The following is a 25126-nucleotide window of genomic DNA, read 5'->3' as shown; positions in this document are numbered from 1 at the left end:
CCATCGCATTGCACACTGCTTTTTCCCATCTGGACAAGAGGAAGACCTATGTAAGAATGCTGTTCATTAACTATAGCTCAGCGTTCAACACTATAGTACCCTCCAAGCTCATCATTAAGCTCGGGGCCCTGGGACTGAACCCCTCCCTGTGCAACTGGGTCCTGGACTTCCTGACAGGCCACCTCCAGGTGGTGAAGGTAGGAAACAACACCCCTACTTCGCTGATCCTCAACACAGGTGCCCCACAAGGGTGCGTGTTCAGCCCCTTCTTGTACTCCCTGTTCACCCATGACTGCGTGGCCATGCACGCCTCCAACTCAATCATCAAGTTTTCAGACAACACAACAGTAGTAGGCCTGATTACCAACAATGACGAGACAGAAAACAGGGAGGAGGTGAGGGCCCTGGGAGAGCGGTGCCAGGAAAATAACCTCTCACTCAACGTCAACAAAACAAAGCAGCTGATCGTGGACTTCAGGAAACAGCAGAGGGAGCACACCCCTATCCACATCGACGGGACGGCAGTGTAGCAAGTGGAAAGCTTCAAGTTCCTCGGCGTACACATCACTGACGATCTGAAAAGGTCCACCCCCACAGTCAGTGTGGTGAAGAAGGCACAATAGGGCCTCTTCAACCTCAAGAGTCTGAAGAAATGTGGCTTGTCCCCTAAAACCCTCACAAACTTTTACAGATGCACAATTGAGAGCATCCTGTCGGGCTGTATCACCACCTGGTACGGCAACTGCACCGTCTGCAACTCCAGGGCTCTCCAGAGGGTGGTGCGGTCTTCCCAACGCATCACCGGGGGCAAACTACCTGCCCTCCAGGACACCTACAGCACCTGATGTCACAGGAAGCCCAAAAAGATAATCAAGGACATCACTACCCAAGCCACAGCCTGTCACCCCGCTATCATCCAGAAGATGAGGTCAGTACAGGTGCATCAAAGCTGGGACCCAGAGACTAAAAACAGCTTCTATCTCAAGGCTATCAGGCTGTTAAATAGCCAATCACTAGCCAGCTTCCACCCGATTACGCAACCCTGCACCTTAGAGGCCGCTTTAATAATGGAACACTAGTCACTTTAGTAATTTTTACATACTGCTTTACTCATCTCTAATGTATATACTGTATTCTACTCTACTGTATTTTTGTCAATGGCACTCCGACATTGCTTTATCTAATATTTATTTACTTCTTAATTCCATTCTTTTACTTTTAGATTTGTGTGTATTGCTGTGAATTGTTAGATACTACTGCACTGTTGGAGCTAGGAACAAAAAAATGTCACTACACCTGCAATAACATCTGCTAAATATGTGTATGTGACCAATCAAATTTGATTTGATTTGATTAGGGTTAGGGTTTTATCAGGTCAACAGTCTCTGGCAGTTTATAAAGAGGATACTACAGCTGAGCAAACTTTGTAGTGCAACACATTTTGTACATGTCTAAGCACATGCATCCTTATTCAACACAGTGGATAATACGGTAGATAATGTCCTACTTTTTCTACCGGAAGCCCTTTTCTTCTGGTTCGCAAAATTTATTTTAGCACATTTTGCCCAGAGGGAGCAAAATGTGATTTCATTAAAGAAGCTCCAGTATCTCTGTAATGTCATATGGAAGTATATTGTTCGTGGGGAAAAACGAATTGGATGACATTCCTACTGCTCCACAGAGCCATGTGTTTAGAATGTGTGGATCTGCTGCTCCATATTTTTAAATAGGGCCGCGGCACGCGGGTTAGGCCAATTGGCAGGTCAGAATAGTAGGGTGTTGGGGGAACATTATATTCACACACTCAAGAGATGTGCACAGTCAAGGAATTAGTTCCTCAATTTTATTTATTCATTTCCCTCAAAGAGGCAATTTAATGGTTGGTTTAATCCATCTTTGTAATGTCGCCACAGAAGCCTTTTTCCCTCTGACACAGGAAGGGGTTCGGGGGGGGGGGGGGTAAATATCCATAACAGAATATTGGGTAGCTCGAAAAAAGACTAGGAGAAGAGACAAGAGAAGAGTAGAGGCTGCAGATGCCATGTCTGTTCAATCTCTGTTTCAATCTACTGTTATATATTGGCTACTTTGAAGAGTAGACCCCTCTACACACACACACACACACACACAGAGACAGACAGACGGGCCACACCTGAGTAATGAGAAAATATAAGTGGGTTTGAAAATCCATATGGTAGAAGAGCTAGTGCTTTAGGGCCACTCAAGCTGCACAGATCCACTTCACAGGACACAGAGCCAAGAGCACAGACAGACAATCAGCTTGCTACAATCAGCAGAGCGCCTAACTCAGGGCCTATCGGGCCAAATCTTTATCAGGAGAAGCTCTATGACGTCTGATGAGTCTGGTATTATGACCTTAGAGGAAAGGGACAAGGGCTACCGTGCTACTTAGAATGCATGCCCAGTTTATTAGTGTGAACATTGAAATAGAGCCTATGCTGTTGTATTTCCTGATGTAAGAATAACATGCAAGAAGGATAGGAGATGAGGAGATAAGGAGAGGAAGCCACTGTAGACCATTGAAATGCAACCGAGGACTTCCCATCGTCCAATTAACAACTTCTCCCATTATAAACCCCCCTTCCCCTAATCTTCCCGCATACTGTCCAAGAGGGAAAGCATTATTTTGTCAAAGTTTTGTCTGAACATCCCCCTGTGTTAATGGTAAATAAAATGTTTGTGTACTTCTCTCTCCGTGGCACCCTGGGACTGCTTGTCAGCTAAACCGCCAGATCAAGGGACTGTTACAGCGTTTCAGCACTGTGACCCAATTATGCCGAGTGAACGACACAAACACACACAGAGCGAGAAGGCATAAGCTCTGGCAGATCAGTTTTATGCACATTAAGACGTGGAAGGCTCTGTACTTTGTGTCTCATTAATTTCCTCTACAACTGCATTCTGCATAGGCTTCATTAAAAAAATAAAACATCTGAGTTTGCTCTTCATTAACCAATGCCAATGTTTGTGCTTAATTATATATTATGTAATGTTTAAATATTTTCTTCTGAAATATATATACAGTACCAGTCAAAAGTTTTGACACACCTACTCATTAAAGGGTTTTACTTTATTTGTACTATTTTAGACATTGTAGAAAGTAGTGAAGACTTCATAACCATGAAACAACACATACCGAATCATGCAGTAACCAAAAAAGTGTTAAAGAAATCAATATATGTTTTATATTTGAGATTCTTCAAAGTAGCCACCCTTTGCCTTAATGACAGCTCTGCACACTTGGCATTCTCTCAACCAACAGTCTTGAAGGAGTTCCCACATATACTGAGCACTTGTTGGCTGCTTTTCCTTCACTCTGCCGTCCAACTCATCCCAAACCATCTCAATTGGGTTGAGATCGGATGATTGTGGAGGCCAGGTCATCTGATGCAACACTCCATCATTCTCCTTCTTGGTCAAATAGCCCTTACACAGCCTGGAGGTGTGTTTTGGGTCATTGTCCTGTTGAAAAACAAATGATAGTCCCACTAAGTGCAAACCAGATGGGATGGCGTATCATCAAATCAAATCAAATTTATTTATATAGCCCTTCTTACATCAGCTGATATCACAAAGTGCTGTACAGAAACCCAGCCTAAAACCCCAAACAGCAAGCAATGCAGGTGTAGAAGCACGGTGGCTAGGAAAAACTCCCTAGAAAGGCCAAAACCTAGGAAGAAACCTAGAGAGGAACCAGGCTATGAGGGGTGGCCAGTCCTCTTCTGGCTGTGCCGGGTGGAGATTATAACAACACATGGCCTAGATGTTCAAATGTTCATAAATGACCAGCATTGTCAAATAATAATAATCATAGTAGTTGTCGAGGGTGAAACAAGTCAGTAACACAAGAGTAAGTGTCAGTTGGCTTTTTCATAGCCGATCTTTGAGAGTATCTCTACCACTCCTGCTGTCTCTAGAGAGTTGAAAACAGCAGGTCTGGGACAGGTAGCACGTCCGGTGAACAGGTCAGGGTTCCATAGCTGCAGGGAGAACAGTTGGAACTGGAGCAGCAGCACGGCCAGGTGAACTGGGGACAGCAAGGAGTCATCAAGCCAGGTAGTCCTGAGGCATGGTCCTAGGGCTCAGGTCCTCTGAGAGAGAGAAAGAAAGAAAGAAAGAGAGAATTAGAGAGAGCATATTTAAATTCACACAGGACACCGGAAAAAACAAGAGAAATACTCCAGATGTGACAGACTGACCCTAGCCCCCCGACACATAAACTACTGCAGCATAAATACTGGAGGCTGAGACAGGAGGGGTCAGGAGACACTGTGGCCCCATCCAATGAAACCCCCGGACAGGGCCAAACAGGTAGGATATAACCCCACCCACTTTGCCAAAGCACAGCCTCCACACCACTGCAGAATGCTGCAGAATGCTGTGGTAGCCATGCTGGTTAAGTGTGCCTTGGATTCTAAATAAATCACTGACAGTGTCACTGGCAAAGCACCCCTACACCATCACACCTCCTCCTCCATGCTTCACGGTGGGAACCACACATGCGGATATCATCCGTTCACCTACTCTGCGTCTCACAAAAATCTCAAATTTGGACTCATCAGACAAAAGGACAGATTTCCACCGGTCTAACGTCCATTGCTCGTGTTTCTTGGCCCAAGCAAGTCTCTTCTTACTATTGGTGTCCTTTAGTATTGGTTTCTTTGCAGCAATTCAACCACGAAGGCCTGATTCACTCAGTCTCCTCTGAACAGTTGATGTTGAGATGTGTCTGCTACTTGAACTCTGAAGCATTTATTTGGGCTGCAATCTGAGGTGCAGTTAACTCTAATGAACTTAACCTCTGCAGCAGAGGTAACTCTGGGTCTTCCTTTCCCGTGGCGGTCCTCATGAGAGCCAGTTTCATCATAGCACTTTATGTTTTTTGCAACTGTACTTGAAGAAACTTTCAAAGTTCTTGAAATGTTCCGCATTTATTGACCTTCATGTCTTAAAGTAATGATGTTGTTTCTATTTGCTTATTTGAGCTGTTCTTGCCATAATATGGACTTGGTCTTTTACCAAATAGGGCTATCTTCTGTATACTACCCCTACCTTGTCACAACACAACTTATTGGCTCAAATGCATTAAGAAGGAAAGAAATTCCACAAATTAACTTTTAAGAAGGCACCTGAAGCTGGTTGAGAGAATGCCAAGAGTGTGCAAAGCTGTCATCAAAGCAAAGGGTGGCTACATTGAAGAATCTCAAATTTAAAATATATTTTGATTTGTTTAACTCTTTTTTGGTTACTACATGATTCCATATATTATTTCATAGTTTTGATGTCGTCACTATTGTTCCACAATGTAGAAAATAGTAAAAATAAAGAAAAACCCTGGAATGAGTAGGTACATCCACTTTTGACTGGTACTGTATATATATACACTGAGTGTACGAAACATTATAAACAATTGTTCTTTCCATGACATACACTGACCAGGTGAATCCAGGTGAAAGCTTTGATCCCTTATTGATGTCACTTGTTAAATCTACTTCAATCAGTGTAGATGAAGGGGAGGAGACAGGTTAAAGAAGGATTTTTAAGCCTTGAGACCATTTACACATGGATTATGTGTGAGCCATTCAAACGATTTAAGTGTCATTTTGTCTGGTAGTAGCTGCCAGGTACAACGGTTTGTGTCAAGAACTGCAATGCTGCTGGGTTTTTCACGCTCAACAGTTTCCTGTGTGTAATCAAGAATGGTCCACCACAAAAAGGACATCCAGCCAATTTGAACAACTTTGGGAAGCATTGGAGTCAACATGGGCCAGCATCCCTATGGGACGCTTTTGACAGCTTGTAGAGTCCATGCCCTGACAAGTTGAGGCTATTCTGAGGGCAAAAGGAGGGGTGCAAGTCAATATTAGGATTTTTAATTTATTTTATTACATTTTTTATACACTCAGTGTATAGTATATCTCATATATCTACTTTGTAGGTTAGTGGTAGTGTTACTGCTGCTAGTCACAACAATCAGACGGTGTTGTATCAATTTTTGGCCTGTTACACACATTGTTGTGTGGTTTTATAGGAGAAAATCGTTCAGACGTTCTACCTTTCAAGTGAGGGTAAGCACTCTGATTTGTTAAATTGCTTTATTGGAAGATCTACACATACACACACACTACCCAACAATGCTTAGCAAAGCAGAAGAATGCCTTTTATAACATGCCTCAATTCACTAGAGAGAACATACAAGTCTTTGACTAAGTAATCGCATGTATGCGTTCCTTTTTTATGGCATTTTCTGAATCTGGAGCCCCATTTAGACATCTTCCGCCAATGACTGATGACTGAATGTTCAAGGAGCAATCAAGTTGACTCTCCACAATATTATCTAATAGAACTATGGAGGCAATCAATTTCAGAGAAATGGAGGGAAAATGCTACATAGCACATGAATGGGATTGTGCTCATTCAGTCTTCCTCCAAATAGAAACCTTTCAAATTGATGAAACAAATGGTGCATTGCTGTAATCCCCCTACACACACACACACACACACACACACACACACACACACACACACACACACACACACACACACACACACACACACACACACACACACACACACACACACACACACACACACACACACACTGTTCAAGTTAGACATGTGAAATAACTTTATTTAGATACAATGCCCATGGCTACACTCTTAGAAAAAAGGGTTCCAAAAGGTTTATGCGGCTGTCGCCATAGGAGAACCCTTTTTGGATCCAGGTAGAACACTTTTTGGTTCCATGTACAACTCTCTGTGGAAAGGGTTCTACATGGAACCTAAAGGGGTTCTTCAAAGGGATTTCTTATGAGGACAGCCGAAGAACCCTTTTTGGTTCTAGATAGCACCTTTGTTTCTGAGTGTACAAGAGTGAGTTAGCCGAGACTAAATTGAAGCTCTGATTGTACACTTAATAAAAGAGGGGTCGGAATTTGTAGCTTGAAGGGTTTTTTAAACCCAGTCACTTTAGCTGGAGACATTCTCTGGCGTCCAAAGTTCCTAGAAAACCCTTGAGCCTCCCTACTTTCATAAACAATTGCTGTGACTTAAAAATTGTTTTTAAATCCACCATTCGTGTGAGCTACTACAGTGTAAGGCCTGGAAAGCAGTGGAGTGGAATAGAGCTGAAGACCATACATACAGTAACAACTCTGTAGTAAACATAGAAGTAATGAGTTAAATAAGCAGTTTCCTCCAGCTTTGATGATTGCATGTCGATCCCACTCCCTTTCCCGCGGCAGAGTGTCTCGAGGGGGAAAAGAGTACGTCACTCGTCTTTTGTTAAGATGTGCATTAGCAATGCAAATCCACCTGCAAAATTTGCCAAGCAGCCATTAAAATGCTAAATATAGATACAGGATATAAACAGATGTGTAAAGGGAAAGGGGGAAAACATTAGCATTCACTGTAAAGCATTCCCACAATCCCCCATCCATCATTTTACACAAAGAGGAAGGCTATTGTCTAAATATATTCATAGTGAATAAAGGGGAGGGAGATCCTGCCATGCAGTCTGTCAACCAGCCAACCAGGTTTCGGAAGCCTTTTCAATGTCACACTTCATGCCTGTGCACATTCTCCTCTTGGAGAATTAACATACAGTACTGTTGAAGGTTCACTCTGACGTTGGCTACTGTACACTACAGCTGTGTTGACAGTGGTTGGTTGAATGCTCAGAGCCTATTAGGGTGCGGTAGCAGGTGTGGTGAAACATGTTAGACAAGAGAGATGAACTGTATACTCAAAAATGGAATGGTTAAGTATATGATCAGGTGTTTCACTTTCAAGAACCATACACCAGATCAGAAGGGTAAGAGGGACATTTCTTGATAAAGAGTATGTTCTCACAAATGCATTACTATTTGCAGGGGACTATAAAGAATAAATATTGTATGATTTCTCAATCCACTCCTTGTAATAAGTGTACATCAGCTAGGTGATATTCAGTAGGAAGAAGAGGATAAAGGACTAAAGTACTGTACAGCTTTGTTGACAGTGTTGAGGTGAATACACACAGCCTATTAGGATGCAAAAGCAGGTATTGTGAAATGTGTTCCACAATTCAGAATATGATCAGGAATTCACTGTCCTGACTATGCATTAAAAGGATCAAAGAAAGAAATGTCTTGTTACAGACTAAGTTCTCACTCATTACCTTTAGCGAGTGATGCCATTTTGGAGAATAGTACAAATGTACTGTCAGGAAACTAAAGAATAATTCAGTTCCCTCATTCATCCTCTTCTACCTAGCTAGCTCTTGTGGCCTACACTTAATACAATTTTTAAAAGTTTTTAAATGCAAGAACTGCGCATGACCTTTCCAATGGTTCAACCTGGCCTTTACATGCTCAAAATACATTGCACTTTGCGAGTCGTTTAATGGGAATCTGGGAATCTATCTATGTGTGGTTTCTAAGCAACCCGCTCTGTTTTGAGATGAGTTCCCTGCATGGTCGGAGTATGGTGGCCTGGGGGAACCATTTAGGTCCCTGGCTGTCACTTCCTGCTGGATGTGCTAATGAATTTACCTCCCGCTCTGCACTTCCAACTGCTCCTAATTTCCCCATCGTTCACAAACCCTCTTCAAGTTCATGGTTTTATGTTGAATCCGCTCTCTCCCTTCAACATGTGATACAGATAGATGCTGAGTCACCGGTGGTGGTAAGTGAATCTAAAGAGAGAGGGAGAAGGGGATACAGAGTGCATCCAATTTGTAGCGCTTCTGTTGGTTCTCTCTACTAATTATAAAATATGAATGCGTATACTCACCCCTCTTAATATTTTCATATTACTTCTCCATTACTATGCCCTCGAGCCGTGACAGCCTCTCCAACCATCGACATTGTCAAACCCTGACAGGGGATGAGTAGGATAAGGATCAGGGACTAGTGTGCCTGCCACTTTAAGGGAAGTGTTATGACACCAGAATGTCAACAGGCGCCATATGGGTGACATATAACACCCACCTGATGACGTGAGTATGTGTGTGTCACAGCCAAATATGCACTTGGAATCATGCGTTCACCTAGCGACCTATCCATGCATCTTTCACAGCCTTGACTCTGCCGCCTTAAGGACCTTAGTCTGTGAGGGCAGATGTGGGTGCAGGCGTGAAGCCAGGTGACTTCTATTAGAGGTGAGAAGTATTACTCTGTGAGGGCCAGTGTGGGCCCTGGCTTTTGAATCAGGTGTAAAACAGAAGAATTTCAAATGGGCTGGAAGAAAAACCTGCACTCACATTGGCCCTGGCAAGGTAAAATTGCCCACCCCTGCTCCAGGATGTAAGGCTCTCTGGCTGAACACAAAAAGCATTGTCTTCCCTAAGGATATGAGTCAGTTACTTTTCTTCAAGCTAACCTTTTTATCCAAGTTGTTATGCACATGGTTTTGTAATTTAATTATGTTTGTTTTTCCGTAGCACTCTCAAGACTGCACACCAAACACACACACACATGCTTAAGTGACATTTTAAATTACTGCTGTGCAACAATCCAAATTCAGAATGTTTCAAGTTAATTGCCATGGTTTAATCACTCTACTATTCTATTTACTAAGGAAGTCTAAGCAAAGCAGAAACCTTTTCTCAGAAAAGAAATTAAACTGCATGTAATTGTTTACCAACACTTGAGAGTTGTGGCCTGAATCCCTTTTGAGACGTTCCCATTCCAATAGTACGCTTAGTCAATCAAACCTTGAACAAACTGCGAGGCAATCAAATGCTTGAGTTATGATCCCTCCAATAAAAAACAGATTACATTTCCTAGTGAAAATAACATTTTGAGCGCCCAAGTGCCCAAAAAGTCAACACAATCTCACAAAATGGTTCATGTATAAATATCTACAAAAAGTTCTGGGTCCTATTACATCCAATCTGAATTAATCCGATCCAATCCAATTTACAATGACACCAGAAAAAGTTAATTAGGCAATACGATGCAAGGTGTCCGTCAGAAGTTGAACTGATGCTTTCCTCTGCCTCGGCAATTACGCTTTATGTTGAAATACCAATTTGCCAAATGTCCTCACCTCGCAGCAGGTTGTCTCTGATTTGAAATGGCAGAGGCACAGATTGAGTTAGCACAAGGTAATCGCTAAAGCAGCGCCATAACGACAATCCTATGCAATCAGATTAGACAGATTGTTATTGAGACCCGTCGCCACGGAAACAATGGCATTTCACTGAAACCACTTTGGTATGCTCATTTAGGTTCTGAAACACTATAGCTTAATACCACATATCAATTAATGGCCTTGTGGTTTCGAATCCCCCACCACCACGCTCATTTTTGTTATTGATTTGTGATGCTGCACACATTACCATAAGCAAGATGCATTTTCAGAGAAACAGAAAGGAGGGAAGGAATAAAAAGAGGTAAAAAGACTACAATTCCCACCTTGATTGAAACTGGGGGTAAAAGACAAGTAGTGCCACTGAATAAAGTGACTGAAACTTTAAATCCACCCTGGGACTGAAAACTGAGCAGGATATATCACTTTCCCTCCTCTCTCTTATCAGACACCTGACAATTACACGCCTTTCTCATCATTATCACAGAGGAATCCATGGTCTAGTTCCAGGCTGACTTTTGTAGTGTACGAACAACAAGAGAAAACTTTTGGCTGGCTCGGTGGTGGTGTAACGGGAAAGTGGGCATGCACACTGCAGCACCTACTCCCTGTGCCGTTTACGGGAATAAATGACAAGTTCAATTTATGAAACCACTGACACGATCAGCTTCTACATAAATTACCATCATGGCAACGCTGCTGGGCCCGCTAGGTTGACAGCTTTACGGCACTGCTCCAAGTGTGGGTATATGTGTGTGTGTGCATTATTATGTGTGTGTGAGAGAAAGAGAGTGTGTGTGTGTAACTGATTACGTGTGCGTGTGTGTCCCTTTCTGTGCCTGTGTGTGTGTGAAAGAAAGAGAGAGAGTGTGTGTCTGACTGATTGACTGTGTGTGTGTGTGTGTGTGTGTGTGTGTGTGTGTGTGTGTGTGTGTGTGTGTGTGTGTGTGTGTCCGCGCATGTTCCTCCCCTGCCAATCAGTGGAGAGTGACAGGCTGCAGGGATCAGGTAGGATGAAACACCTTCACAGTAACAGCACCACAGATTTCATAACGGAGGTGGCAAGCAGAATGTTAGGTAAGGAAATATGATGTACTTTTCATGCCTGCTATGTGTCAGAGGGAGAGTGGGATGTGATTTGTGTTTCAGAACAAAAATATAACCTTAAACCACCATCACAACTATTACCAGCAACATTACCTTTAAAACTGTTGCAATCAAACCATTTAAATGAAAAAGTCACGAAAGTTTGGGAAACTGAATATCGGGAAAAACAGAGCAATACTGACTCGAAACATTTCCCTGGGGACATAATACTATTAGTACAACAGCTTAGTCCTTTCAGCCACATCAGACGATGAGACTTTGACCTTGTGGCTTGCTGGCTTTGGAAGACTGTCCGTCTCTCTCATTTTCTCTCTCGCTCTCTCTGTCGTTCTCTCGCTCTCTCGATCGCTCTCTCTCGATCTCTCTCGATCTCTCTCTCTCTCTCTCTCTCTCTCTCTCTCTCTGTGTACGTGTGTGTGTCAGACGCTGGGTGGTGGGGGTTAATGCATCTCTATTTCAGCTCTGGTAGCTTCTAAAGGCCACAGACAGAGCAGTGTAATTAAAGGTTTGGCCCTGTGTTGACCCCCATCTCCTTGCTTTTAGATACACATAGAAAAACATTAGCATCACTTCCTTAGGCTGAACTATGTTGAACTCCACTCACGTATGTACACTGAAAAAAGAAATAAACTAAACATGCAACAATTTCAAAGATTTGACAGAGTTATTAAAGTTCATGTAAGGTAATCATTCAACTGAAATAAATTCATTAAGCCCTAATCTATGGATTTCACGTGACTGGGAATACAGATAGTCATCTGTTGGTCACAGATACCTTAAAAAAAGGTAGGGGCGTGGATTAAAAAAAACTGTTGGTATCTTTTGTGACCACCGTTTCCCTCATGCAGCGTGACACATCTCCTTCGCATAGAGTTGATCAGGCAGTGGATTGTGGCCTGTGGAATGTTGTCAAACTCCTCTTCAATGGTTGTGCAAAGTTACTGGATATTGGAGGAAACTGGAATGCGTTGTGGTACATGTCAATCCAGAGCATCCCAAACATGCTCCATGGGTGACATGTCTGGTGAGTATGCAGGCCATTGAAGAACTGGGACATTTCCAGGAATTGTGTACAGATCCTTGTGACATTATCATGCTGAAACATGAGGTGATAGCGGCAGAGGAATGGCACGACAATGGGCCTCAGGATCTCATCACGGTATCTCTGTGCATTCAAGTTGCCATTGATAAAAGTACAATTGTGTTTGTTGTCTGTAGCTTATGCCTGCCCGTTACAATACCCTGCTGAGGATGACGTTCAGGCAGATGAGCTTCCCTGAGATGGTTTCTGACAGTTTGTGCAGAAATTCTTTGCCCGGATGGCTGGTCTCAGACGATCCCGCAGTGGAAGAAGCTGGATGTGGAGGTCCTGGGCTGGCTTGGTTACACGTGGTCTGCGGTTGTGAGGCCAGTTGGACGTATTGCCAAATTCTTTAAAACGAGATTGGAGGCGGCTTATGGTAGAGAAATTGCCATTACATTATCTGTCAACAGCTCTGGTGGACACTCCTGCAGTTAGCATGCCAATTGCATGCTCTCTTAAAACCTCTATGGGCTCAACAGCCAGTGTAATCCCGTGGCGCGATATTCAAATACCTTAGAAATGCTATTACTTCAATTTCTCAAACATATGACCATTTTAAAGACAAGACTCTCGTTAATCTAACCACACTGTCCGATTTCAAAAAGGCTTTACAACGAAAGCAAAACATTAGATTATGTCAGCAGAGTACCAAGCCAGAAATAATCAGACCCCCATTTTTCAAGCTAGCATATAATGTCACAAAAACCCAGAAGACAGCTAAATGCAGCACTAACCTTTGATAATCTTCATCAGATGACACACCTAGGACATTATGTTATACAATACATGCATGTTTTGTTCAATCAAGTTCATATTTATATCAAAAACCAGCTTTTTACATTAGCATGTGACTAGCATGTGACTAGCATTCCCACCGAACACTTCCGGTGAATTTACTAAATTACTCACGATAAACGTTCACAAAAAGCATAACAATTATTTTAAGAATTATAGATACAGAACTCCTCTATGCACTCGCTATGTCCAATTTTAAAATAGCTTTTCGGTGAAAGCACATTTTGCAATATTCTAAGTAGATAGCCCAGCCATCACAGGCTAGCTATTTTGACACCAACCAAGTTTGGCACTCACCAAACTCCGATTTACTATTAGAAAAGTTTGATTACCTTTGCTGTTCTTCGTCAGAATGCACTCCCAGGACTTCTACTTCAATAACAAATGTTGGTTTGGTCCCAAATAATCCATAGTTCTATCCAAATAGCGGCGTTTTGTTTGTGCGTTCAAGGCACTATCTGAAGGGTAAATAAGGGTCACGCGCCCGACGCGTTTCGTGACAAAAAAAATCGAAATATTCCATTACCGTACTTCAAAGCATGTCAACCGCTGTTTAAAATCAATTTTTATGCCATTTTTCTCGTAAAAAAGCGATAATATTCCGACCGGGAAAGCGTGTTTACGTTCAAAGAGAGAGAAAATAAAAACATCTCGTGCCCTCGTGCACGAGCCCCAGTTTGATGGTCCTCTGATCGGCCACTTACCAAAGGCGATAATGTGTTTCAGCCAGGGGCTGCCTCGATATCATTCAGCTTTTTCCCGGGTTCTGAGAGCCTATGGGAGCCGTAGGAAGTGTCACGTTACAGCAAAGATCCTCTGTCTTCAATAAACAGAGCCAAGAAGAACAAGAACTTGTCAGACAGGCCACTTCCTGTAAGGAATCTTCTCAGGTTTTTGCCTGCCATATGAGTTCTGTTATACTCACAGACACCATTCAAACAGTTTTAGAAACTTTAGGGTGTTTTCTATCCAAAGCCAATAATTATATGCATATTCTAGTTACTGGGCAGGAGTAGTAAAGAAATTAAATCGGGTACGTTTTTTATCCGGCCGTGCAAATACTGCCCCCTATCCCCAACAGGTTAAAACTTGAGACATCTGTGGCATTTTGTTGTGTAACAAAATTGCACATTTCAGAGTGGCCTTTTATTGTCCCCAGCACAAGGTGCACCTGTGTAATGATCATGCTATTTAATCAGCTTCTTGATATGCCACACCTGTCGTATGGATGGATTACCTTGGAAAAGGAGAAATGCTCACAAACAGGGATGCAAATACATTTGAGAAAAATAAGCTTTTTGTGCTTATGGAACATTTCTGGGATCTTTTATTTCGCATCATGAAACATGGGACAAACTTTAAATGTTGTCTTTATATTATTGTTCACTGTAGTTAAGATGGGTTGAGGCATCAAATCACATAGAAAATATTCACAGATGAGAAGTAAACACACACACACACACACACACACACACACACACACACACACACACACACACACACACACACACACACACACACACACACACACACACACACACACACACACACACACACACACGCCTTTCTCTCTGATCAGAGCACAAACTTCAAAGAATATGTATTTCACTTTTAAATGGAACCACACAGTTCAGTCTGGTGTCAGAGACAGATCATGGACATAATGAGGAACATTGTATCATTGTATAAGGCCATCATCATACAGTAACATGATTGTAGTTATTAGTATAGCCAGACAATTAGATATGGAAAGCCTGCAATTAGCTCTTGATTAGGCAATTAGTATTGTTCTGGTTTGTCGTATCTCCTTGCCAGGTTCAGGCATTGGGGAGGGGATGAATGAGCAGTCCCATGTGATAGGAGCAAATTAGAGCATTAATAACATGCTGTGTTCCAAATGGCACCCTATTCCCTTTATAGTGCACTAGTTTCTGATCAGGGCCCATAGGGCACTGGCCCAAAGTAGAGTACTATAAAGGAAATAGGGTGCCATTTGGAACATATCCACAGTTTAATAACAAGTTTGCATCGCCATAACTCCAAGAACAGGACCACTATGGTCTTTCTCTTTTTATCAAACAAAGTAAGCTAAAATATGTAACTTAGTATATAATTGAGGTAATGTTAAATAACAGAGTTCACAGTCAATAGAAACTTTGGTTAGCTATACTCTTTGAACTGAACATTGTCCACGGCAAAGCTGAGTATCTAGACAAGTACAGGAATAATTGAACAAGGACAATACTCCTTGAATAACATTGTTGACGTAACAACTTTATTGATTGTATTTTGTATTGTTGTATTTCTCATGATACCACTTTTGTTCTTGTATTAAGTACCTTGTATTTTCTGCTGCATGTTTTTGTGTGAAGCAGGGGTCCTTTGCAAAAGAGACATGGTCTCAGTGGGACTTCCCTGTGAAAAGAATAATAATAATAATAATAATGTATTTCATTTCTATAGAGCTTTTCATATAATCTCAAAGCGCTTCAAGAGCAAACAAGCAATATTCAGTATCATGACAGGTCAACCAACAGAGGCCAAGTTTTTGAAAGCTGCATCCTCCAAAGATGGAGAGGGTCAGTTCATGGCTGGAGTGAAGGGAGCTGATAGTGATGAAGTCTGCTGATGAAATTCTACAGGCAAGTCTGGGAACCAGCCAGCATTGAGTCTTATATCACCCACTTGGGTGATGCCTTAGCAGCTCTGGGCACCAGAAAGCTCACCACACAACATTCAGAGTAGTAACCAGTCGTCCTCATTACGAGCACTCTGCCTCAGCACTGCTGTATTCCTTTATCTCCCATTCCTCTCACGCTTCAGGCGACCCCTCAAATTATGTTTTCAAAACATCAGCTATTGGCAGCCAGGTAAAACAAAAAAAGATATAATGTCCAGATGCATTTTTTTCTAACAAAAGCTAGCTAGCCAAGGTCAAAAGTATTAACCTGTCAGTCAATCTGCAAATCTTTGGCTCAAAAATGCCAGATATATGCAATCCAAACTCAATGTTATCAAAAACAATAGAGCTGATTGAAAAACGACAATTAAAAACACCTAAAAATAACTAAAGTTATAATAAATCAAGGTTAAATAAATTATCTCATGGTATGAATAGAGGTTTTCCATATATACCATGTGATTATGTCACAATAAAGTGCATTTGAAGCTAATGAAATATTCCTAGGCCTTTTCTTATACCTGGCCATCAGATCAGTTGAATGCATTTATCAAACAGAAGGGTTTTCATTATGAATTCATTCAACACCTTTGAGTGCTGTGTGATGAAACCACTCATGTTCTGTAGCATTCAGAAAGGTTACAGAGCTTCACAAAGGGCAAGTTAAGTTGAAAACCATTACCATAACATTAAACCCACCGTTAGGTTTCCATGGAGAGCTCACGGTAAAAGACCCATGGGCATCCTAATGGAACATTCAGAACAACTCACAAAGGTGAGGAGAATGTTTGAACCACATACTCTCCCTCTTTTTTTCTCTCCGTCTTTCTTTTGCCCCCTCTCTCATCTCCCCCTCTCTTCCTCTCACTCTCTCTCTCTCTCTCTCTCCCTACCCCTCTGTCTCTCCCTACCCTTTTCTCTCTGTCCCTACCCCTCTCTATCTCTGCCTACCACTCTCTCCCTACCCCCTCGCTCTCCTCTCTCTCTCCCTCTCACACTCCGTCTCTCTCCATACCTCTCTCTTCCTATGCCTCTCTCTCTCCCTACCCCCCTTCTGGGAGGGTGTAATGTGTGGGGATGCTACAGGGTGACCAGGGTGAGGTCACAGATAGTTAGAAGCCATGTAGCAGCCTTTTACCAAAGTGTGCACTTACTTCATATAGATAATGTATGGTGAAAGGGTTGAAGACCTGCAATTTAGTCACGGTAAACTGACATTTTCTTACATATTTTCCTTGTACAGTCAGAAGGGTTGATGGCTAGTCACTGTATATGTGTTATTTATGGAGAGACAGCAGGGACAGCACCTTTAGTAACCTCTTGCATATTCCTGGTGACAAAACTGTAGCCATCTGTTTCCTCAATCGTTTTAATTTCTAGGAAAATATACAATAGCTGTATATACATTTGGTATTTAGACCTCCAACCATCTTCCTTTGAATTCAACTAAAGTAGAAAATAATCCATTATGTTAAGTGTCTTGTGTATGTGAGATATGTAAATTCGGTGTGATTCGTTTTCACCATCACAAGCAGGTACATCTCGCTTTGTGTTCTTAGACAAGTAGAAAGATGACAGCTGCATTTCCTTAGAGACTTCCTTGTCCAGTATCTCCAATCAAATCACAACAAAATAAATTATCGCTCAACAGCACTTATGGGAAATGGAAAACAGTGTGTGCGTGTGTATTCGCGTGTGTATTTGCGTGTGTGTGTGTGTGTGCATCTGTGGGTGTGTGCGTGCCTGTGTCTGCATGAGTGTGTGTGTGTGGGGGGGGGGGATTGTGCAAGTGTGTGTGTGTCTGCCTTTGGTCTGGTCACGTATAGGCTGTTGAAAATCCAAAATATGTCATGCAGGATTACATGATGAGGCTAATGAAATCCTTTAATAGATACAGACTTTGTAATGATTGCAGACTGATTTAATATAATTTGGTGGTCTTAGTTTTATTTGCATGTTTCCTTTTATTAGAGGCATTTTTTTCCCTCCTCATTGGAACAGATTAGTGTTCCACCCAGTCTGTTTGATAAGTGCTTTGACAGGCTGCGTTTAAAATAGCACCCTATTCCTTATATACAGTGGTACACTACTTTTGACTAGAGCCCAATGGGCCCTACATAGGGAAATGGGAATAGGGTGCCATTCGGGATGCAGCCCTGCTGGAGAGGACTCTAGATAATTATTCAGTGTAGTTTAAACCTCATCCTAAAAAGTACTGCAGTCTGACACACACACACACACACACACACACACACACACACACACACACACACACAAATACACACGCACGCATGTTCGCACACACACACGCACACACAGCGTCCACATACTAATACATTGCCCATGTATTTAACCTTGTTTGCTTTTACGTGAGTCAAGTGTAATCTGTCAAGTATCAGCATGTTGTCAATGACAGAGAAATGCGCTTGCTCCCCAGCTCTCCAATCAACAGTACATGAAGTTCAATTTTTTTGGGGAGATCTCACCGGGCAACATGACCTCCATTTTCTAGTTGACATTTCTGCTAACCCTGCACCCCACTGCTAGCTTACCTCTGAAGCTAAGCAGAGTTGGTCCCTGGATGGGAGACCAGATGCTGCTAGAAGTGGTGTTGGAGGGCCAGTAGGAGGCACTCTTTCATCTGGTCTAAAAATACATCCCAATGCCCCAGGACAGTGATTGGGGACATTGCTCTGTGTAGGGTGCTGTCTTTTGGATGGGATGTTAAACGGCTCTCCTGACTCTCTGTGGTCACTAAAGATCCCATGGCACTTATCGTAACAGTAGTGGTGCTAACACCGGTGGCCTGGCTAAATTCCGAATCCGGCCCTCAAACTATCATGGCCACCTAATCATACCCAGCTTCCAATTGGCTCATTCATCCCCCTCCTCTCCCCTGTAACTATTCCCCAGGTCGTTGCTGTAAATGAGAATGTGTTCTCAGTCAACAAACCTGGTAAAATAAGGTTTAAATAACACAGTATAGGCTTTTCCATAAATACAAACAAATCAGGGAGGATGTGGTTTGAAATACAGGTAGATGCGGGTACAGGTATCTGTGCAGGTATTAGCTAGAGGGCATTATCTGACGCTCACAGAAAGCTACCCACTGGGCATAATAAACTGGTTGAATCAACATGGTTTCCATGTTATTTCAACCGCAAAATTCAATGTGATGACGTTGAAATAACTTGGAAAATTGATTGGATTTGAAAAAGTATTCAACGTAAGGGAATTTCGTATTTTTGTCACCCAACTTTTAAAGGGATACTTTGGGATTTTGGCAATGAGGCCTTTTATATACTTCCTCAAAGTCAGATGAACTCATGGATACCATTTGTATGTCTCTGTGTCCAGTATGAAGGAAGGTAGAGGTAGTTTTGCAAGCCAATGCTAACTAGCTTTAGTGCAATAACTGGAAGTCTATGGGTATCTACTAGCATGCTAAAAATGGTATCCACGAGTTCATCTGACCCTGGGGAAGTAGATAAAGGCCTCATAGCGAAAATCACGAAGTATCCGTTTAACCTAAATCCAATGACATGGTGACACTTTGTGTTGATTTCACGTGGAATTCACATTAGTTAACAACTCAAAAAAATGTACAGTAGATTCGGAAAATATTCAGACCCCTTCACCTTTTCCATATTTTGTTAAGCTACAGCCTTATTCTAAAATATCAATCTACAATGCCCCATAATGAGAAAGAGAAAATATATTTTTAGAAATGTTTGCAAATGTAAAAAAACAAACAGAAATACCTTATTTACATAAGCATTTAGACCCTTTCCTATGAGTCTCGAAATTGATCTCAAGTGTTTCCATTGATTATCCATGAGATGTTTCTACAATGTGATTGAAGTCCACCTGTGGTAAATTCAGTTGATTGGACATGATTTGGAAAGGCACACACATGTCCACAGTTGACAGTGCATGTCAGAGCAAAAACCAAGCCATGAGGTGGAAGGAAGTGTCCGTAGAACTCCGAGACAGGATTGTGTGGAGGCACAGATCTGGGGAAGGGCACCAAATCATTTCTGCATTATTGAAGGTCCCCAAGAACACAGTGGCCTCCATCATTCTTAAATGGAAGAAGTTTGGAACCACCAAGACTCTTCCTAGAGCTACACCCCTGGCCAAACTGAGCAATCAGGGGAGAAGGGCCTTGGTCAGGGAAGTGACCAAGAACCTGATGGTCACTCTTACAGAGCTCCAAAGTTTTTCTGTGGAGATTTGAGAACTTTCCAGAAGGACAACTATCTCTTCAGCATTGCATCAATAAGGCCTTTATGGTAGGGTGGCCAGACGGAAACCATTCCTCAATAAAAGGCACATGACAGTCCGCTTGGAGTTTGCTAAAAGGCACCTAAAGGACTCTCAGACCATGACAAACAGGATTCTCTGGTCTGATGAAACCAATTTTGAACTCTTTAGCCTGAATGCAAAGCGTCACGTCTAGAGGAAACCTGGCACCATCCCTACGGTGAAGCATGGTGGTGGCAGCATCATGCTATGGGGATGTTTTACAGCGGCAGGGACTGGGAGACTAGTCAGCATCAAGGGAAAGATGAAAGGAGAAAAATACAGAGAGATCCTTGATGAAAATCTGCTCCAGAGTGATTAGGACCTTAGACTGAGTCAAAGGTTCACCTTCCAACAGGACAACGACCCTAAGCACACAGCCAAGACGAAGCAGGAGTGGCTTCGGGACAAGTCTCTGAATATCCTTGAGTGGCCCAGCCAGAGCCCGGACTTGAACCTGATCGAACATCTCTGGAGAGACCTGAACATAGCTGTGCAGCGACGTTCCCCATCCAACCTGACAGAGTTTACAAGGATTTGCAGAGAAGAATGGGAGAAACTCCCCAAAAAATAGTGTGCCAAGTGTCATACCCAAGAAGACTCAAGGCTGCCAAAGGTGCTTCAACAAAGTACTGAGTAAAGGTTCTGAATACTTACAGTTGAAGTCAGAAATGTACATACACCTTAGCCAAGTACATTTAAACTCAGTTTTTCAAATTCCTGACATTTAATCCTAGTAAAAATTCCCTGTCTTAGGTCAGTTAGGATCACCACTTTATTTTAAGAATGTGAAAAATTCTGAATAATAGTAGAGAGAATGATTTATTTCAGATTTTATTTCTTTAATCACATTCCCAGTGGGTCAGAAGTTTACATACACTCAATTAGTATTTGGTAGCAGTGCCTTTCAATTGTTTAACTTGGGTCAAATGTTCCAGGTACCCTTCCACAAGCTTCCCACAATAAGTTGGGTGAATTTTGGCCCATTCCTCAATGCAGAGCTGGTATAACGGAGTCAGGTTGGTAGGCCTCCTTGCTCGCACACGCTTTTTCAGTTCTGCCCACAAATTTTCCATAGGATTGAGGTCAGGGCATTGTGATGGCCACTCCAATACCTTGACTTTAATGTCCTTAAGCCATTTTGCCACAACTTTGGAAGTATGTCATTATCCATTTGGAAGACCCATTTGCGACAAAGCTTTAACTTCCTGGGAAGTGCATCATCCCTCCTGCAGCAAAGCACCCCCACAACATGATGCTGCCACCCCCGTGCTTCACAGTTGGGATGGTGTTCTTCGGCTTGCAGGCCTCCCCCTTTTTCCTCCAAACGTAATCATGGTCATTATGGCCAAACAGTTCTATTTTTGTTTCATCAGACTAGAGGACATTTCTCCAAAAGGTACGATCTTTGTCCACATGTGCAGTTGCAAACCATAGTCTGGCTTGTTTATGGTGGTTTTGGAGCAGTGGCTTCTTCCTTGCTGAGCGGCCTTTCAGGTTATATCGATATAGGACTTGTTTTACTGTGGATATAGATACTTTTGTACCTGTTTCCTCCAGCATCTTCACAAGGTCTTTTGCTGCTGTTCTGGGATTGATTTGCACTTTTCGCATCAAAGTACATTCATCTCTAGGAGACAGAATGTGTCTCCTTCCAGAGATGTATGACGGCTGCGTGGTCCCATGGTGTTTATTCTTGCATACTATTGTTTGTACAGATGAACGTGGTACCTTCAGGCATTTGAAAATTGCTCCCAAGGATGAACCAGACTTGTGGAGGTCTACAATTTATTTTTTTGGTCTTGGCTGATTTCTTTTGATTTTCCCATGATGTCAAGCAAAGCGGCACTGAGTTTGAAGGCAGGCCTTGAAATACATCCACAGGTACACCTCCAGTTGACTCGATTCACGTCAATTAGCCTATCAGAAGCTTCTAAAGCCATTACATAATTTTCTGGAATTTTCAAGCTGTTTAACCTGTTGGGGGTAGGGGGCAGTATTGACACGGCCGGATAAAAAACGTACCCGATTTAATCTGGTTACTACTCCTGCCCAGTAACTAGAATATGCATATAATTATTCGCTTTGGATAGAAAACACCCTAAAGTTTCTAAAACTGTTTGAATGGTGTCTGTGAGTATAACAGAACTCATATGGCAGGCAAAAACCTGAAAAGATTCCTTACAGGAAGTGGCCTGTCTGACAAGTTGTTGTTCATCTTGGCTCTTTTTATTGAAGACTGAGGATCTTTGCTGTAACGTGACACTTCCTACGGCTCCCATAGGCTCTCAGAGCCCGGGAAAAAGCTGAACGATATCGAGGCAGCCCCAGGCTGAAACACATTTACGCTTTTGGCAAGTGGCCGATCAGAGGACAATGGGTTAGGCGAGTGCACGAGTCGACCCCGTGCTTTTTTTTCTTTCCTCTTTTTACCTAAACGCAGATTCCCGGTCGGAATATTATCGCTTTTTTACGAGACAAATGGCATAAAATTTGATTTTAATCAGCGGTTGACATGCTTCGAAGTACGGTAATGGAATATTTAGAATTTTTTTGTCACGAAATGCGCCATGCTCGTCAGCCTTCTTTACCCTTTCGGATAGTGTCTTGAACGCACGAACAAAACGCCGCTGTTTGGATATAACAATGGATTATTTGGGACCAAACCAACATTTGTTATTGAAGTAGAAGTCCTGGGAGTGCATTCTGACGAAGAACACCAAAGGTAATAACATTTTTCTTATAGTAAATCTGACTTTGGTGAGTGCTAAACTTGCTGGGTGTCTAAATAGCTAGCCCTGTGATGCCGGGCTATCTACTGAGAATATTGCAAAATGTGCTTTCACCGAAAAGCTATTTTAAAATCGGACATATCGAGTGCATAGAGGAGTTCTGTATCTATAATTCTTAAAATAATCGTTATGCTTTTTGTGAACGTTTATCGTGAGTAATTTAGTAAATTTTTTGTAAATTCACCGGAAGTTTGCGGGGGGTATGCTAGTTCTGAACGTCACATGCTAATGTAAAAAGCTGGTTTTTGATATAAATATGAACTTGATTGAACAAAACATGCATGTATTGTATAACATAATGTCCTAGGCGTGTCATCTGATGAAGATCATCAAAGGTTAGTGCTGCATTTAGCTGTCTTCTGGGTTTTTGTGACATTATATGCTAGCTTGAAAAATGGGTGTCTGATTATTTCTGGCTTGGTACTCTGCTGACATAATCTAATGTTTTGCTTTCGTTGTAAAGCCTTTTTGAAATCGGACAGTGTGGTTAGATTAACGAGAGTCTTGTCTTTAAAATGCTGTAAAATAGTCATATGTTTGAGAAATTGAAGTAATAGCATTTCTAAGGTATTTGAATAACGCGCCACAGTATTCCACTGGCTGTTACGTAGGTGGGACGATTTCGTCCCGCCGGCCCTAGAGAAGTTAAAGGCACAGTCAACTTAGTGTTTGTATACTTCTGACCCACTGAAATTGTGAAACAATTAATTAATCTGTATGTAAACAATTGTTGGTAAAAATTACTTGTGTCATGCACAAAGTAGATGTCCTAACCAACTTGCCAAAACTATAGTTTGTTAACAATACATTTGTGGAGTGGTTGAAAAACGAGTTTTAATGACTCCAACCTAAGTGTATGTAAACTTCCGACTTCAAATGTATGTAAATGTAAAATATGCAAAAAAATAAAATAAAAAAAAACGGTTTTGCTTGTCTTCATGGGGTATTGTGTGTAAATTGATGAGGACATTTAAAAGAAAATCTATTTTAGATAAGGCTGTAACGGAACAAAATGTGGGTAAAGTCAAGTGGTCTGAATACTTTCCGAATGGACTGTAAATCAAAACTAGACATTGAGCTGACGTGTGTGCCCAGTGGGTATACAATGCATCCCTTTATTCTCTACGGTCTAAACAGTCTTGTCTTGCTCTCCATTCCTACAATGGGTTAACTGCTTGCTCAGAATGACAGATTTTTACCTTGTCAGCTCGGGGATTCAATGTAGCAACCTTTTGGTTACTGGCCCAACGCTCTAACCACTCTATGCTACCTGCCGTGGATGTCGATTATGGCATACCCCCGCACCTCTCTGATTCAGAGGGGTTGAGTTAAATGCGGAAGGCACATTTCAGTTGAATGCATTCAGTTGTACAACTGACGAGACTCAATATACCCCTTCCCCTTTGAGTTTCCGTCAAGCACTGGCCACTGTGCACCTTGAATAGCATGCACCTTCCTCTGTGTTTGTGTGTGTTTCTTTGTGTGTGTGTGTGTGTGTGTGGTGTGTGTGTGTGTGTGTGTGTGTGTGTGTGTGTGTGTGTGTGTGTGTGTGTGTGTGTGTGTGTGGGGGGGGGGGGGGGGGAATACAGGGTGTGTGTGTGTGAGGCCTTGTCCTTGTAATACAGACTCTCATCCCTGACTAGACTATGTATGTACTACAGCGCTGATCTTAGTTTTTATCACTGATGCTCCTTGAGCCAGAGAGGCTTTATCCATGCACCACCATTTATCATCCTCGGTCCAGCCAGCCAGCAAGTCAGCCAGCAGTCCACGCAGGCAGAAAGGACCTTGGATGCTGTGCTGCTGTGTACATTTCCCTGTCATTTATTCTCAAAGTCGAGCGAGCAGGTTTAATGTTTCTGTGCTCCACTGTGTTTTTCTTAGGGGGATGACAACATGGTGGATGTGTGTTGTGGCAAAGTGTCAAGGTAAAGCTGCTGATGAATGTGGTCTGAGGATGAATGGGCTGAAAGGACTGTTATTTACCTTTTAGAATAACACTGAGTTCTGCATGCCATACAGTGTATATGGATTTTTTTTAAATGTGGACTGAATGGCTTTATAAACCCTTATTGGATAAATAATATTCACAAATGTGGCATTTGCTTGAGGGAGTCTGCATTTCTTAACTATTTTACTGGCGGTGATAAGGTCATCCATTTTAGATCACCAGAATATTAACCCATAAATCATCTCTTAGGTCTGTGGTTAATCTTTCACCACTAGTTCCGCTCCAATCATTAGTCTGCTTTTATCATTAGGAATCAATAAGAC

The sequence above is a fragment of the Salmo salar genome, chromosome 15 (genome assembly GCF_965601325.2).
Source record: "Salmo salar chromosome 15, fSalSal1, whole genome shotgun sequence".
NCBI classification, from domain to species: Eukaryota; Metazoa; Chordata; class Actinopteri; order Salmoniformes; family Salmonidae; genus Salmo; species Salmo salar.
This window is presented reverse-complemented; position numbering follows the sequence as displayed.